The 17903-nt window shown below is 42.7% G+C and overlaps 1 pseudogene; it reads right to left on the bottom strand.

Moving 5' to 3' along the window:
- Nucleotides 1-3117, bottom strand: part of LOC131478233 (paired box protein Pax-7-like) — a 43264-nt pseudogene extending 40147 nt beyond the window's left edge.
- Between the last annotated feature and the right edge of the window lie 14786 nt (nucleotides 3118-17903).

Here is a 17903-nt window from a genome sequence, read left to right as displayed (position 1 = left end):
CTGATCAGAGGCAGGGACCTGCAGGCTCTCTCTTGAACTCTCCATCAGGTGTGTCTCTGGCTTTTGTCTTTGACCAGTCTTTGTTCATTCCTTGACTTCTCTGTTGAGAAAGCTCTGTGGTTCAGCGAGCAGCCCCTGCCCTGGCCTGAGGTGGGTGGGGAGAAAGAGTATGTGGTTTTGAGAGCAGATGCAGGGGTGGAGGTGGGGACAGGGGATGGGGTCCTCTACAGTGCAGAGGGTCAGCCTTGGCCCTCAGCGTGGCTGCTCTTCCATTCCAGAACCCCTCCCTGTCAGGACCTCTAGTGACACCTGCTTCTGGGCCCCCAGGGCCAATAAAAGCAGCGGCCTGACAGCAGGACATTTTACAAGGAGCGGCCAGGCTTCAAGGTGGTGGGAAGCCAGCTGCAGCTGCCAGACATGGGAATGAGACAGAGCCCAGGAATGTGCCCAGAACAGCTGCACGGGGACCAGGGGAGGCTGGGGGCACAGGCAGGCTAGGATATCACCCTGGGATGGGGAGATTTTGGCTGCTAACGTCTGTCTTCCCCTCCCGCCCCTCCTCCTGCCCTCTACCCCTGACTTGGGTTCTCCCTGAAAGGTGGCCAAGGGCTTCCAGGCTAGGAGTGGAGGAGGGGAAGTGAGAATGGGGGGAGTCGGCTCCTAGAGGGCTCACTGTCCCTTTCTTCCCAGGGCTTCTGGGTTCTGAGTCAATGCTGGCCTTTTGGAGATGACCGCATCCAGCTCTGCCCACCGGTAGCCCAGGGACATTCCTAAGCTGTCCTGGCCATGTGGTTTGAGGCTCTGACAGGCTATCGGTGCAAAGCCCGAGTGCTAACAGGCGGCATCCATCAGGTGCCCAGGGAACACGATTTCCCTGGCATGGCAGCTCCCCCAGAGAGCAGCAAGGGGTGGTGCCTCTCTGCCTTGCTGCCCTGTCCACCAAGAAGATGAGCCAAGAGCAGGTTCCCCGAGAGTCATTCATCACATGCCATCGGCTCTCCCTCCACCCTCCCCAGCCTCAGCCCCTTCCACTGGCTGGACTACCCCCCTCCCTCCTACCCGCACAGACGTAGTACCTGGAGCACAGCCAGGCACTTCCAGGAATCTGAGGGCTCAGCCCAGGGGGAGGGGAGAAGCCCAGATTGGGGGAGAGGGGCGTCCCTGCCCCCAGAAAGCTCTGCTCTCCCCACCTATGCCCCTCCCATAGCCCTGCTGGTGCGGAGCCACACACAAGGCAGGGGTATGTCCAGGTCTGGAGTCTGCCCCTGCTTTTCTGACTCCTCAAACTCCCAGGATGTACCTTCCTGGGAGGCTTGCATACTTCTGGTGATGGGAACCTCATTACCTACCTAAGGAAGCCCGGGCAATCAGAACACTTCCCCTCATCTCATCAGAAGCTGGAGACGAGACTCACACCCTTCCTAGACCCCTCTTCCCTCTGCCTTCCCTTCCCTGCCGCTCTCCTCGGACTGTCCACCTTTGCAGTTGGCCAACATTTGCCATCTGGGAACTCTTCATCAAGCACTGACATTGCCTGTCCGTGTGGCCCCTGACCACCTGTAGTAAGCATCCCCTCCAGGGGTCGCCCCCTGAACTCACCTACCCTGTCCTGGGAAATGCACATGCAGCAGGAAACACCCCCACTCCGGCATCCCTCACCTGGATGCGCGCCTCAGGCAGCTTGGTCCTCTGCGCCAGCTCCTCACGGGTGTAGATGTCCGGGTAGTGGGTCCGCTCGAAGGCCTTCTCTAGCTCCTCCAGCTGCTCGGCCGTGAACGTGGTCCGGCTCCGACACTGCTTCCGCTTCAGCGGGAGGTCGGTTCCGACTCCATGTCTGAGCCCTCTTCCAGCCGGTTCCCTACAGCCAGGGAGAGGGAGGGAGAGAGGGCAGGGGGCCTTGTGAGGGGCACAGTGGTACCCACTTCTGGGCACTTCCTGGGCTGAGGAAGACATATGTTCACTCCGGTGCTCTTTCCCAGCCTGGAGGCCAAAAACAAACCGCCACCCCTGGCAGCAGGGGCTGCTCTGTGCGGCCAAGCATGTCGGTTACTCCCTTCAACATGCAAGGATGCTGCATGACTCTGACACAGGCCGGCACTTTCATAGAGAAGCAAGCGCTATTCTGTCAGAATTCATAGAATCGTGTTCTCCCAGATAGAGTACCGTTGTGTTTTAACTCAAGGCTGAATTTGACAACAAATTATTTAAGAAAAAACCGGAAAGATGGATCCCTCCTTTGGGGCAACCAACGCACGCCTTTTTGTGGGACCTCCCTCCCTCCTCCCAGGGTAACAGGCCAACCTGCACGGCGGCAAGGCCCATGTCTTCCTATGACACACGCTTGTACAGCAGTTTTCTCCCATGATGCTCATCTAAGTCACAGTCCTTGCGTTTTGGGGGAAATATTGCACAAGCCGAGGAAAGCAAGGAGGAAACAGGTGTGTGCCCGCAGCTGGCCCTCTGGAAGCTGAGCTGCCAGGCCTGGCTCTGCGCTCCGCCACAGGTGACTCCAGAGAGGCCACGCCCCTCCTTGGGCCTTTGTTTCCCCACTCGTGCTGTGAAGCATTTGGGTTTGCATGAGTGGCTGGAGGAGACCTCCCCCAGATGACCACGGTCAGGGCCCTGGCCACCACACCCCAGCTGTACACACAAAGACCAGGAGGCTGCCGCCAGCTCACTGCCCCACCCTGGGAGGGGACTGTCGGGATAGGAGCAAGCTCCAGCCCAAGGGACAGGCTGTGGAGGCTACAGCCCAGCCTGAGCCAGATGTTCGATAGGTAACACCCCTGGGTGCTGAGCTGCCTTCTCCTGCCATCCCGTGCCTCCAGCACAACTCCCACCCCACAGACAGTGTCTGTAATGAGTTCCTCAGGCAGAGCTCTCAGGCTGCACCTTCAGCATCCCCCAAAGGAACTGGGGGAGCGGTGGGAGGGGCTGGCAGGAGAGGGAAGAGGACCATCAAGGGACAGAAGCGCGAGCAGACCACAGAACGCACTGCTTTCCCTGACTTCTGCCTTAATCCCCTCTCCTCTCTTTCCTTTTGGATCTTTAGAATTCCCAGAAGCCCTTAGATTTTGCTTTTCATTTATTTATTCATCTATTCACACCTTCATCCATGGAGCCCCTGCTATGGGTCTGTGGGGCAGGCTGTGCTCACAGCCTCAAAGGTAAAGTGTATACTTGGTAGAGGGGAACACTGAGTCACACACCCCAAGGATCTCTGTTAGTATCCCCCTATGCTCTCCTGACCCACCAAGTCACCAACCCAGTCAAGTTCCTCCCAACTTCAGCACTGCATACATAAATACGCCTCAGCCCCTCCCCTAGGGAAAGCCCTTTGCTGATCCTGCCCCCACCCCCATCCACTCACAGCAGAAATGAATGGAGCCTCTTATATGTGGAGTGAAGGGAAGCAGGGACAAAGCAACACAAGGTCTGTGGAAGGGCATGATGGGTCACTGCTGAGTCCACAATCCCAACCAGGAGTTTGGGAGCTCAGGCACCTGGAATGGCATCTAATCTCGTCCAACATCCCCCTGCCCCAGGTCCCTTTTCCTCTGTCCTGATAGCTCACCCACTGGGAAGCCACTTGTGCAATGTACTGGCCACTGCCAGGCTATGCTCACGTGATGCTGTGCCATGCCACTAGGAACCGACGATAAGAGAACCCTCACCATTGCCTGTCTCTTCTCTGAAGGCAGGGATCTGGGGTCAGATCTGACTCTTCCTCTGTCCGTTCTCAGCCAGGACTGCCAGCTGCCTGCCCCCTCCCGCCCTCACCAGTCTCTGTGAGCGAATCGCAGTGGGCACATCTGGCATCCCGGGGCCCCTCGCCAGCATGTCTGGGACTGCAAGCCACGTCTGACTCATCCTACGGCTTCATTTCCTAGCAATTATTGCTAGCCTCGATCACCTGATGAGAACAGAGACCGTGAGCCTGTGGGGCCTCAAAAAAAGAAGTGGGCTATGGTGGGCAGGACCAGAGGCCAGCACAGCAGATGGGGACAGGCTAGCTCCAACTTCTTATAATCTTTAATTTATATTTTCTCTATTAAAGAAAAAGTCTGGAAAAGGGCTGTCCCATGTAGAAGTAGATTTGTGAGACTTTTCATTTATTTCTCATTTATTCATCTAGTCTGGACTGACAAAGATAATTGCAGCAGTGTCTGTTGCTGAAAGTAACAAATACAAGGTAACTTTACTTCTTTCTGAGCAGATGTGATATTATGAGAAATTGATGTGAATGTTATTTTCACTAGGACTATACTTTGGAAACCAAGAGTTTGGTTAACATGTATTTTCTAAAGCAAGCAAATACTGTCAGAATGCTAATTAGCTTCTATATATTTTTGTTAATGCATATTAATAATTCATGTGCTGCATATATAAGTGTGTAAAGTGAATTCTGAGTTGATTTTCTCCATAAAATTGGATTTTAATGACTTCTTGGACTTTCAAGAACTCAAAATATTTTGTGGTATCTGGTTCACTCAATAACATCAATTTGGACTCTAGTAAGATAGTTTAACTTAAATTTGAATAAAACAAAAAAATTGTAACTGAGCATCTCAGACATATTTCAGTTATAGAGGTTAATTAGTACTAATAGTTTTGAGTGGGAACCAAGATGGCAGCTTAGCAAGTGGCTCAGGAGATCTCTGCTTGTCAGAGTTGGCAACGTGAGCAGCTGTGTACACAGTACATCACCTTGCCAGGAGCTATGGAAGCTCTTGTGACTTGGACCGGGTTGAAGCCAGAAGGTGGGAACTCTCTCAAGGTCTTTCATACAGGTAGCAGGGATCATCTTGTGCTACCTTCTCAGGGCATTAGTGTGGAGCAAAGAGGAAAAAGAGCAGGTGAGATTCAGGCTGGCCTTCTGTTACTGGGTGTTGTCATTGAAGTGGCAGTTTACCTCACTGCCCCACAACACTGGCCTAAGCAGTCATATCCACATTTATAACTATGTGACAGGTACAGAAATGGAGAATGTGTAAGGGTGAAAAAATAGGTGAGATGTATTTTGACAGGAGAAAACAGTCCCACTTCTAAGACATGAGAGGTTGAAGGTGTAAAGGAATGTCATCTCTACTTCCCATTCAGATGGTTTCCTTGCCCGTTACAAAATCCTGAAGTCCATGCGAATTACTACATGCAGCAAAGTGAAATAAATGTTTTCCTCAAACATACTTAGGAAATACCTAAATTTTATTATCTTAACTACATATGGAATTAGGGAAACTTCAACATTTGCGTTGAAATATTATTGTGTGAAATAGTTTCAATATTCTCCCTTTGGGGATGATTGTCTCCTTTGATCTCTGTTTTGCTTGGTATCTAACTGATAAAACTTTTGGCATTCTCCAAATATTTTTGCCTAAAAATGCAGAAAATATATAAACTACTCATCAGATTTTGACACATACCAAAGTGTTAATTTTTTTTTTTTTGTGAAACTAACATGAGATAATAAATAATTCACACAGTGTACTGGTAATTGGCAATGTGAGACAGAAACCACATAAATGAAATATTCCTCTTTGCTATCATTTAACCCAATGTAATACATTTTATAGACACTAATGATACACAAACAGTAAAGTTTAATGATGTTTGGATGCTGATTGCACCTAAAAGATGCTTCAACTCATACAAATATTACAGAAGTGATCACAGAATGAGCTATTTGTTGAAATAAACATTACAGGATATCTTAAGGTCAATTTAATTAAATATATTTGGAAGTCTTTTTGTAGTTGCATGTATCTAGATATTACTCAGTCATTTAAAATCTGTTTACTCCTCCAATATACACATCTGGAAAATAGTAAAGTGGAGTGTCACCAATTAGTGCAACAGTTCTTGGAAGTTAACTAACCTTTGATTTGATCAAAGAATGTACCAGCATGTTTCCATTTATTTGAAAGGAGGGGTGCTGTACTTCCCACAACTCTGTTAGGATGGAGTACCTTGTAAGCAAGTGCTTAGATAGAATAGAATAGCTCGTGTTCGAAAGACGTTAAACAGAGTAAAAGTGAATAAAATTAATGAAGCTGCACTGAAAGAAATGTCATGTTTTCTTTAAACAACAAATTCTAATTTAGAGCAATTTTGTATGGTATTTAACATCAGGAAAAGTTCTACTACAAAAATCCCCACTTTTTTTACCTCTGTGGTATAAAGCAAATAGAACATATTTTAGACAGAAGAACAACTGGTCACACGTTATCCACACCTAGAGCTGTTTTTCTGGCCCTGGTGAAAGAAAGCAGCAGAGGATGAAATGCCATTTATAATTAGTGAAACTGATAGCACTATTTCACTGAACTGATCTGGGAAGATTGGTGATCACATTAAGAATATTATAATACTCCATTTTCAGGAATAGGGTAAGGACACATTTAAATGGACGGAGAAACATTTAATCAGGATGAAGCAGAGATGGCACATTCTAGGAAATAGGAGAGGACAGAACAACAGCAGAGGGGTTCCTGAAGACTGACAGACACAGGAAAGCAGTGGACACAACAGTATGGTGCTGCAGTGACTGATATTCCAGTGGCATTCAGCAAATGGCGATCTGAACTCCACCAGCAACCAGGTGGGAAGGCACTTGCACTGGGAGCTTGGGAGGTGAACCCAAAGAACTGTCCGTCCTGCTGGTCTGTTTGATTTGACCAGGAGCATAGACAGAGCAGCAGATCCCAGATGAGTAGTGCAAGAACAGGGTGGATTTCACAGCCCAATCAGACCCCTAGAGCTGAATTGAGCACCATTTTGAGTAAGGAGGCAAAGGCAAGGGAAAGGACTGAGCATACACTGAGCTGGAAGTGAATACTTTTCTGACTCAGTGAACTGCAGTAATGTGGCATTCTACAGATTCCACCCAAGACAGGTCTTGGTAACCCTAGACCTGATGGCCAGCAGCTCAAGAACTCTAGCAGGGACATGTCAGGCACCATTTTGTACTCTGTAGAAAAAGTTTTAGGACTGCAGGGGACAATAGTGAACTGCACATGTGCTGAGCTTGCGGAACTCACTGTTCCCACAGAAAAAAATAATACCAACTGTGGCATCATATGGGCCAAAATAGGTCCGTGTGGCACCCAGACCTAATGTCCAACAGGTTCTGGCAAGATCAGCGCCACAAACAACCTAGCTATATAGGACACCTGGTGTCTCCCTAATCCTGGGACCTACTCCAAGCAGAAGTGGGAGAAAGGTTGTACAGACAACAGTGTAACCCCAGCACGATAGCACAGGAGGTGGAGAGTGGTGAGCCAGGAGTTGGGCCTTACAGAGCCCATGGTGGAAATCTAACATAAAAACTCAGACCTGGAACTCACTGGATGGAGTGGCACAATTGGCTGCAAGCAGAGAACTGTGTGCCAATGGCAATAAGTAAAATCAAACTGTGGGTGACACAGCTTAGAAACCTGCTCCAAGGAGAAGAATCTGATAACTAGAAGTACAATGAGCAAGAGCAAAAAAAGACATAAAGGCACAATGAATATTACTGAAGACTCCCCTAGAAAGGAGCAAAACCCTGTGCCAACCTCAGAGTTAACAGAGGAAGACACCGAGAATATGGGGGACGCAGACTTCAGAAAACTCATTATAAAGCTTCTAATCCACAATAAGAAGCTCACACAAGAGTTCAAAGAATTTAAGGAATATCTTAAATAGGAAATAACAGCAACAAAGCAAATCAAGGCTGGTATATCAGAAAATAAGAACACAGCAGAGCAAATTAAAAGTACAGTGGAGAGTCTCCAAAACAGAATTAAGCAAGCAGAAGAAAGAATCTCAGAATTAGAAGATATTTCCTGTCATCAGGGGGATGCAAACACAAAGCTGGAAGCAGAGCTGGATCAGGCCAAAGAAAGTATTCAAGAATTGAAAGACACTAATAAGAGGCCTAACATAAGAGTTATTGGAGTCTCAGAAGGTGCAGAAAGAGAAACTGGTTTTACAAATATATTTAATGAAACAATAAGAGGAAATTTTCCTAATCTAGAGAAAGAGTTGGAAAACAACATCCAGGAGGGGCACAGAACTCCCAACAGACTGATCAAAAGTCATCTTTACCATGACACACGATCATCCAACTCTCTTCAATCGAATGTAAGGAAAAGATCCTTAAATGTGCACATGAAAAAATCAATTGACATATAAAGGAATGACGATTAAACTCACAGGAGATCTCTCACAGGAAACTCTACAGGCAAGAAGAGAATGGAGTGACATATTCCAGATTCTAAAAGAAAAAAAAATTGTCAGCCCAGGATAACATATCCAACAAATCTTTCCTTTGTCTTTGAAAATGAAATAAAATTCTTCCACAGTAAAGTTAAAAGAATTTGCCTCTTCCAAACCTGCCCTACAAATGATACCTCAAGATGTTCTCTTGACATAGAAGAGGAATAGTACCCAACAAAACCAAAACCAAAGGCAAATATGAAGAACATCCCAGTAAAATGACAACAGAAGACCAAATCAATGAACAACCCATTCCTAAAATGACAGGACCAAAATACCACCCATATATATTAATCCTGAATGTAAATGGCTTATGCTCAAGCAAATGTCATAGATTAATAAACTGATTAAAAAACAAAACCCATCTATTTTTTGTCCAGGAGAGACACATTTCACCAACAAAAATCAGCAGAAGCTATGTCTCATGGATTTTGATTTTTTTTGTATTTGTTAGTTTCATCTCTTCAAAGCAGTTTCTTCTGATTAAATTCTTCAATAACTCATACATCATACAGTAGCATCATTTTCTTCAAGAAGGTTCTTGATTTTCTTTTTCATTTCTTCAGTGACACATTAGTCATTCAGTAACATGTTATTTAGCTTCATGGCATTGTAAATTTCTATTTTTCTTCAGATTGTTGATTTGTATTGTGACTTTTCATTTAAGGGGATGTACAATAACTGTGAAATGGAGGCTAACATATCCAGATGTGAGGATACAATGTTGTATGCATCTCTACTTCCAGACAAAGATGGACTTACATTGAAACTGTTCACTATATCTTGACAATAGGATGCTGGACTCTCTGCCATTGTTCATGCCTGAAGTGATGGACATATGACTGTGTATGAAGAACTATACTACAATAATGATAGAGGGGAACTCGTGGGGGGTAGGTAATCGGGGAGGGGATAAGGAAAATCCCAGCAGCCTATGGAACTGCATCATAAAATAATAAAAATAATAAATAAGCAAGATTAAAAAATAATAAAATGAAAAAGGAGGGAAAAAAAGAATATTATAATACTCCAGTTTCAGTGAGTGACAGTTCACATAGGAAGTGGGGTTTCCAAGGCCTTTTCCGGGTGGGAAATCCTGACAGATGGCACAGCTTCTCTCTGACCTGGTTATGCATTTATTTCATGGGAAGAAGCAATCCTTACCTCTGTCCCAAGTAGGAAGTTTGACAGCTAGCATCTCTATATCCCTGTGTTCATCTGGGAGATTGAACAGTCATTGAATTCTAACTTCTTATCACATAAACACGCATGTGTCACATACAATCACCGAAAAATGAAAGCCTTTTTAGTGGCAAATATTTAATGACAAAGATTATCTCCTCAACTGAAAAATAGGCTTCTTTGAACTCCCCGTTCTTGAGTCGGCCTCCATCTTCGTCTGCAAGATTTGATCAAACACTACTATAATTTTCAGTGTCTCCAAGCTCATCTTTTTTTACTTTGCCTGCCTAAGAAAACTCAAGGTTAATGAAGGAATTTACAAGGCTGCTTCAGAATGTTCATGGAAAATGGAGTAAAAGAGATGAGCTTATTCTGGTGCAAAGAAAGACTGAAATCCATGCATACTTTGCTTTTTTCCCCATACCATACTATCAATACACTTTTTGAAGTATACTCACATGTTTTTAAGGTTTATTTATTTTGACTCTAAAGTTAAATTCACAGAGAAAAGGAGAGACAGAGAGGAAGATCTTCCATCCGATAGTTCACTCCCCAAGTTGCTGCCATGGTTGAAGCTGAGCCTATCTGAAGCCAGGAGCTTCTTGCAGGTCTCTCACACAGGTGCAGGGTCCCAAGGATTTGGGTCATCCTCTACTGCTTTTCCAGGCCACAAGCAAGGAGCTAGATGGGAAGTGGAGCAACCAGGACATGAACCAGCACCCATATGGGATCTTGTGCATTAAAGGCAAGGATTCAGCCACTAGGCTCTCACATTAGGCTCATATCAATATCATGGGGTACTATCTCAATTTCTCAGTATCTGTAGAAATACAGAATTTAACTTAAAAATTTCCAGCTACTATATATAGCTGACCTAACTGAATTTGCTCAAACTAACCTTTTGTAATTTTTCACTTCCCTGATACACTAAGCTTCTTCTCATCCTTTCCTCATTTCCCCATTCTCCTTTAAAAATGCCCCACCTTGTGCAAATTAAAGTTATGTTCAACACATTCTGGCTTATTTTTTCCTTTCTGTAATAATTATTGCAGAACAGTATCTGAGTTTACCAAAATCTGAGCTATTAGACCTCTCTAATTTAGGCTTCTCCTGTAAGAAGTGGGGATTTTAAGTACTGCTTATGCATGAAGTTGTAATGAGGATTGCATGAGATGGGGATGTGAAATCCTTGGCATAGTATCTACCATCCAGGTATTATAATAATGAGAAATATTTGCTGTTTCAATTATTATTAAAAATATCTTTAAAACTGTTATCATTGTTGAAAATTCAGCCCCACTTTGAAGTTATATACTAGATGGTTATATCAATTCTCTAATGCAATTGTATAAAGTGCCACACATTTTTTTTCAGCTTAAAAAGCAAGAATTTCTTCCGTTAAAATTCCAGAACATATAAATCTAAACTCAGACTTGATTGAACAAACATGAAAATGTCTGCTTCAGGGCTCATCTCTTCAAGCAAGATTCGTTTGCTTATCTTTTCTTAATCGTACAGGTCAAATAAGTTTTCTTTTGGCTGGTGGCCTCTTCCTCCATCATCAAAAAGCATGTCTTACTTCTACAATGCTTGGTCCTCTGTCTCTGCACAGTTCTTGTAAGAAACTTTGTGAGTACATTGAACCCATGCAGTTAATGAGGATCATCTTCCCACTCAAGAGCTGCAGAGTCCCTTTTAATGCAAAATTGCACACTGACAGGTTTTCAGGATGAAGACTGCTATCTTTGGTCAGTACACAACCATTGATAATTTAGCAGATACTTAAGCTATTTCATACTCTGAACAAACAGTAATGCCTAAGGTTTACAAGTTGTTCTGTTTGTATACAAAGTAATACCAGACTGAAACTAATTTATGAATTCACCATGGTTTTTTAGGTGATCAATGATCATCTTTCAAACAACTGGAACTAAGTTGTTTGGAAAAAAAGGACAACGAGACATCTAATTTACACTTGTTTAATGTTGATCTCCAGGAAGTGGAAGCTTGTGTCATTTTTCATTAATATCTCTTGAATGCGGTCATTTGGAAGCCAAGTTGCATCAATTATGTGAACTTGTATGTATCCTTTGATTAAGATCATGCTGACAAGATTTAATCTTGTTTCCCTGATAAAGCAAGAAATGGCAATGATAACCAATGTCATTTTCAAAGCAGGATTTTCAGGTATCTGAACAAGTTTCTGTTTACATTGTGGGAAAAAGTTTATACTGTAATCCAGTTATTTAACTTCAAATTACATAGAAAAAGCAAATAATGAATCTGCCATTTGGTTCTCTTAAAAAGGCTTCAATGCTGAAAAACTTCAGAAGATCAGGAAATACTCTAAGGAATTAATACTTGAGTTAATATCTGAGTGAAAAGAAGAAACAAGCCAGGTTGGAATATGAGGAAAGCACAGGGCTGGCACTGTGCTGCAATGGGTGAGAGCGTCACCTGTAGTACTGGCATCCCATACAGGTGCAGGTTCAGGTTTCAGCTACTGTACTTCAAATCCAGCTCACTCTAGGCCGATGTGCCTAGAAAAGCAACAAAAGATGTCTCCAGTGCTTGGAATTCTATGTCCGTATAGGAAACCTAGGAGAAGCTCCCAGATCATGGCTTCTGATCCCAGTACTGGTCATTTGGCGACTGAAGCACTGGATGGAAGATCTCTTTCTGTTTCTTCCCCTCTCTTCTGCTGTAACTCTGACTTTCAAATATGGTCAGCTCATCTAGGGAGGCAGGGGTACATTGTCTGCTCTACAGAAGTTAGAAAATGGAACAGGTTGAACAATTCTTCCGGACAAGTTTTGTAGCATATTTCTGTATCTGTGGATATACTACGGTGGACTATGTCAACAAGTAGACCTTGGAAAGATTTTCTCAGCCCTGAAGCAATAACTTCTCAGAATGATCAAAAGCACTCAAGTAACACCCTTGAGACACTCTTGCACACATCAGGGTTTTTAAGGCATCAGAAAACAACAACAACAAGACTATTCTCTGTCCCAGCTGCTGATGTAGCTTGACAACCAGGAGTGGCCCCGTTCCTCTCCTCCCTTCCAGACACAGAAGGAAAAAAAACAAATGCTTAAACTTTAGTCTCATCCATCTTCTTCCATGCCTGAACCTTCCCACCCCAATCAGAGCTCTATATGGACATGCATTCCTTTCAACTATGTAAACAATATTAAAAAGAAAATAGAAATTAAAATGAAATGATAAGTCTTTAAAAAAAGGATACTGATAAAGGAAATGACAAGGGCAAAGGTGCTAAGGCTAAAATGGACATTCTTTTCAAGAAAAAGAAAGATGTCTTAATGCAGGCTGGGTATAGTGGGCATGGGAAAAAGTGAAGTGGGGTAAGTATGCTGGAACCAGCCAGACAACATTTTATGAGAATAGTTCCAACCTAAATAGAGAAACCAAATTAAATAATGTTTCCAGATGTTTCTTGCAACACATCAATGCTTGATTATAGATATAAGATATTAATAATTTAAGCCTTGTAGATTTTCTGAGAGTATAAGGAGAGCACAAATATTTTGTAAGATGGTACAAATGGATGCAGTGCTAGATCTTTAAACTGAATATGGATTATAGGATGCAAGATCTGCAGTAAGAGAGAGAGGTCAGTAGATTAGGGTCTTAGAGGCATTGAAGTGATCTTTGTAGTGGCCAGCAAGGTGGTGTAGCAAGCTAATCCTCCACCTGAGGCATCAGCATTCTTATGGGCATTGGTTCACATCCTGGCTGCTCCACGTCTGATCCAGCTGTGCCTGGGAAATGTCCCTTGGGAACTCATTCATTCATCCATCAATTAGGTTTTGAGTATTTCCTGTTTGGAGTCATTGACTTATAACAATGTACAAAACAGACAAAAACTCCTGCTTGGATTTTTGCATTTTACTAGAAGAGAGACAATAAACTAAGATATCACACACACATACACACACACACACACACACATTTTGTTACACATCAGATAAAATGTCAGGTGTGATAAGTGGCCAAGATTAGGGATGGAGAGGTGCCACGGGCATAATCATGACAGATTTTCATGAGTCATGACAGATTTTCACCTCTTTCTTTAGTTTGGTGAAGAATGTCTGTTTTGGGGGATGATATTATCTGATTTATGTTGATAAACGGATCACTAGGGTTATTGTCTAGAAGACTGAGCTTTAGGGATTAAGAAGAGAAATCTACCAAGATGTTTCTGGAGTGAGGGGGTGAGAGCTAAAGTTCTTCCCCATATGAAGACAACTGTAGTGTAAGTAAGGAAAAGGAGTTGAATTCAGGTGTACTTTGAAGTTAGCACATGAAAATATTAGGCTTTTGTGCAGCTGTGTGTGAATGGTGACTTTTGGAAATTCGCTTGGCTCATTCAACCCCAAGAGACAGCTTCCACTAGTCTGGCTTGCTTGGAATTCAAATTTGGCAGCATTTCATGTTTATGGTTGCATTTATACCCTTCTAACAGCTCTATGTGATGGGTCTCATTGAACACATGCAAATTACTACACAGCATGCATTGTGTCAGTGGTGTAACAAAGCTAAATATGAGCCAGTGGTTTGGTGTAGTAAGTAAAGTCTTCTACCTACGATGTCAGCATCCCACATCGTTTGAATCCTGGCTTCTCCACTTCCAATTCAGCTCCCTACTAATTAGCTTGAGAGGGCAGCTGAAGATAGTTCAAGTGCCTGGGCCCCTGCCCCCGAGTGGGAGACCTGGAAGAAACTCAATGGCCATTTGGGGAGTGAATCAACAGATGGAAGATTCTCCTCGCTGTGACAATTTCAAATACATGAATAATGATTTTTTAAAAACTGCTAAAACAAAAGACATTAAATTTACACATACAAAAGAAATATTGGATTTTATTTACTACTATATACGTACTATGTGTGTGTGTATATGTGTGTGTTTTTTCAAGTTTCACTTATTTATATTTGGAGAGGCAAGGACAGGCATTTGATGCAGTGGTTAAGACCCTGTTTTGGGATACCTATATCCTATAGTTCAGTGATTTTGCTTCTAAAGTCATTTCCTTTACTCATACCTGGAAGGCAGAAGATGATGATGTTTCAGCTACCTTGGGGGCCGCCACTCTGGTGGGAAGCCCAGATTTCTGGGTTGCTGGCTGTTGGTCTCAGCTAGCCCAGCCTGTTGTACATATTTGAAAGGTAGATATATCCTCTTTTTTTTAAAAGATTTATTTTGTTTTTATTACAAAGTCAGATGTACTGAGAGGAGGAGAGATAGACAGGAAGTGGAGCTGCTGGGATTAGAACCAGCAGCCATATGGGATCAAGGCGAGGACCTTAGCCACCAGGCCACGCTGCCGAGCCCAGATATATCCTCTTTCGCTCTCTGTAATTCCTTATACATCCTATCTATATATTAAAATAAATAAATAAACTAACAAAAACAGAGACACTTGAAAGAGAGAAAAAAGAGAGAGACAGAGAGAGACACACAGAGAGAACATTCCTTTTGACTGGATCACTCTTAAAATATACATAACTGCCAGGACAGAACAGGCCAAGCTGAGAGCCCACAACTAAATGCAGAGCTATGTGGGTGGTAGTGGGCAGCCACTGCTGTCTTCCAGAATCTGCAACAATAAAATGGTGAAATCAAGAGTAGAGTCAGGACTCCAACTCAGCCTGAAATGTTGACCCAAGCTGGGTTAACCATGTCAGACATCCTACCCTTGCGTGTGTTTTAACAGCATTTTAGAGTTTTACTCAGTCTGTTTAGAGAAACTTACAAGAGGTGTGTGCATCTTTGGTTCAACAGCAGGACCGTCTATAGAGTTTCATTGCATAAGAAATACCAGGGACAAAGTTAATCTATATAAATCCTCAAAAAATGTTTTTAGCTCAGAAACATAAATTTTGTTTCACAGTCCAGTGTGTTCTGTGCACACATTCCTTGATCTTGCCCCTCTGTTGTAGAACCTTTCTTATACAGAACAATTGTGATTGAGGAAAATCTCTTGATATGTATTACTTTTACTTCTGGAATATTATTGTGCATTTATCACATAATAGTTTGGCAAAAAAAACAGTGACTTTCACTCTGTTTGCCCAAGAATTGGCCTTTTTTTCGGGGGGGTGGCTGGCTGAGCTAAAGAACAATTAAAAGCATCCTGAAGGATTTGTCAAGTTGTTGCTTGAAGTAAGACAAGGGCTTAAGGGGTGAAAAGTCAGGCTCTTGGAGAGCTATTCTTATAAATATAAAAATTACTTAAAATTCTGCCAGGATAGGTAAAAGAAGTAGCCTGTGACCCAACTCTTTAAAACATCAGTAAAGGAATAGAAACGATGAAGGAGCCGGTATGAATAATATGCCAGTGGCCTGATATGAAGGTATAAAGGGCCTCTCTGATAGTATGGGGAGGAGATGAGGAGGCAGCAATACATCACTTCCCAGGAGTGAGTTTTGAAAAGTGTGGGATGGCAGGTGTTCCCAGGGGTAGCCTACACTCACTTAGAGAAAGTACTGGAGAGAACTTTGGGGAGAAAAAGACAGGTGCTCCTCAGGGAATATGGGCAGAGAACACCATGGAAAGTTGTGACCATCTCATTTATTACATCAAAGTAAACTAAAGTTCAGAAATGATCATTGATCCAGAATTATAACACCTCCAGGTAGTTGCAGAATTTGGCTTATTAAACAATTTATAACTACAAAATCTATGCCCTTTACTGAGACAGAAAGCTGATTCAGTGTACTGTTAGAGACATGCTGTTATTTAGTACAATTAGCCAGCTCAGTCTTTAGAAACACTTACCCATGTTTCTTGTTTTGTGGCAATGGGGAGATGGATTCTGTAACTTACTAATGAGAATTGATAGATATATTTACCATTTTTTAAAAGAAATTTGTTCAAGGGCGGGTCATAGCTGACTTTAGACATTGACAGACAGTCTTTAGTATCTTCAGAACAGGTTTTGGGCAACAAGAGTTGGTTGTTGAGTTAATTAATTCTGAGTACTGCTAGGGACCATCTACACCCTCAGCTATCCAGAGTACTTAAAGTTCAGACTGGCAGGCATTTGTTCTAGTAGTTAAGATGCCGATGAAGTACTTGGCTTCTGATTCTAGCAACCTGCCTGTGCAGATTCTGGGAGGCAGCAGGTGATGTTCAAACAGCTGGGTCCCAATCCTCATGTGGGAACCCTGGATGAGTTACCTCTCACATTCAACCAGGCTGAGTCCTGAATGCTATGGACATTTCAGAGGAAGAAACAGCAATGAGAACTATGTTTTCTTTCTGAATCTCTCTTTCTCTCTCTTGAATATTTTTAGAAGAGAAAAATCATTGAACAATAAATAAATTACATATAATTTTAACAAACACTTTTGAAACATAAGCATAGTTTTTTTCGTGATATTTATTTTCTTTGATTTTTTGAAGACTGCCTGTACATGTAATTCAATTTTTTTTGGACCATATTAACCATTATTGCATTTTCCATACACTTTTTTAATTACTTGGTATGCAAAACCATGAAATATAATTTTATAACATGGGTCTCTTTTCTGCACAGAGTTTCATTTTTCAATTTTGTTCTTTTTATTGGACCAGAATGTTATTTGTTAATTCTTGCAAGAGTATATATTTTTCCTTTTTTGTTGTTTATTCATTTCCCTCAATTTCATTTGATCAAAAGGTGGTTGATGGAGTGGGTAGGGTTGCCTTAGCAATTAATATATGCAACAAAAAGTAGAAGTCCCAACAAATTTCTGGACAAAGGTTTTCTGTGGTTTACAATGTTACTTTTTTCAAACACAAGTTTAACCTTTTGCTCTATCTAGTAGAAAAAAACAACTTATAGTGTTGTCTAGTTTTATTGTAACTGTTTTTCAAACTCACAAAACAAAATTAAAGAAAGCAGACAAATCTAAATCTGTACACAGACAGGAAATAAAACCTCGATTTATTTCAAAGCTTCTCCAATTGTTATGCAATGTTCTGGCATCATAAAGGGTGTGAAGTGCCTCAAAAAGCCTTAGAGTCGAAGATCAAACCCAAAATGACTATGAAAGCATGTTTTAAAGAATCATTGATTTTTGTTGGAAAGACAGATTTACAGAGAAGCAGAAACAGAAAAAGATCTTCCATTCCCTGTTTCATTTCGCCATTAGTCAAACGGCTGGAGCTGTGCCCCGCCAAAGCCAGGACCCAGGACCCAGGAGCCTCTTTTGGGTCTCTCATGTGGGTGTGGAGGACCACAGACATTGTCTACTGCTTTTCCAGGCCTCAGGAAAAGAGCTGGATTTGGAGTGAAGCAGCTGGGACACCGAGGTGCCCCTATGTGATGCTGACGCTTGAAGGTGAAGGATTAGCTTGTTGAACTATGGAGCTGGTGCCCATATGCAAGCTATTTTTATTGCAGTAAAGATATTTAGGATACTATAGCCTAGATATGCCCTGTAGTGTGCTAAGCAT

This window comes from Ochotona princeps, chromosome 2 (genome assembly GCF_030435755.1).
Source record: "Ochotona princeps isolate mOchPri1 chromosome 2, mOchPri1.hap1, whole genome shotgun sequence".
In the NCBI taxonomy this organism is placed as follows: domain Eukaryota; kingdom Metazoa; phylum Chordata; class Mammalia; order Lagomorpha; family Ochotonidae; genus Ochotona; species Ochotona princeps.
This window is presented reverse-complemented; position numbering and strand designations above follow the sequence as displayed.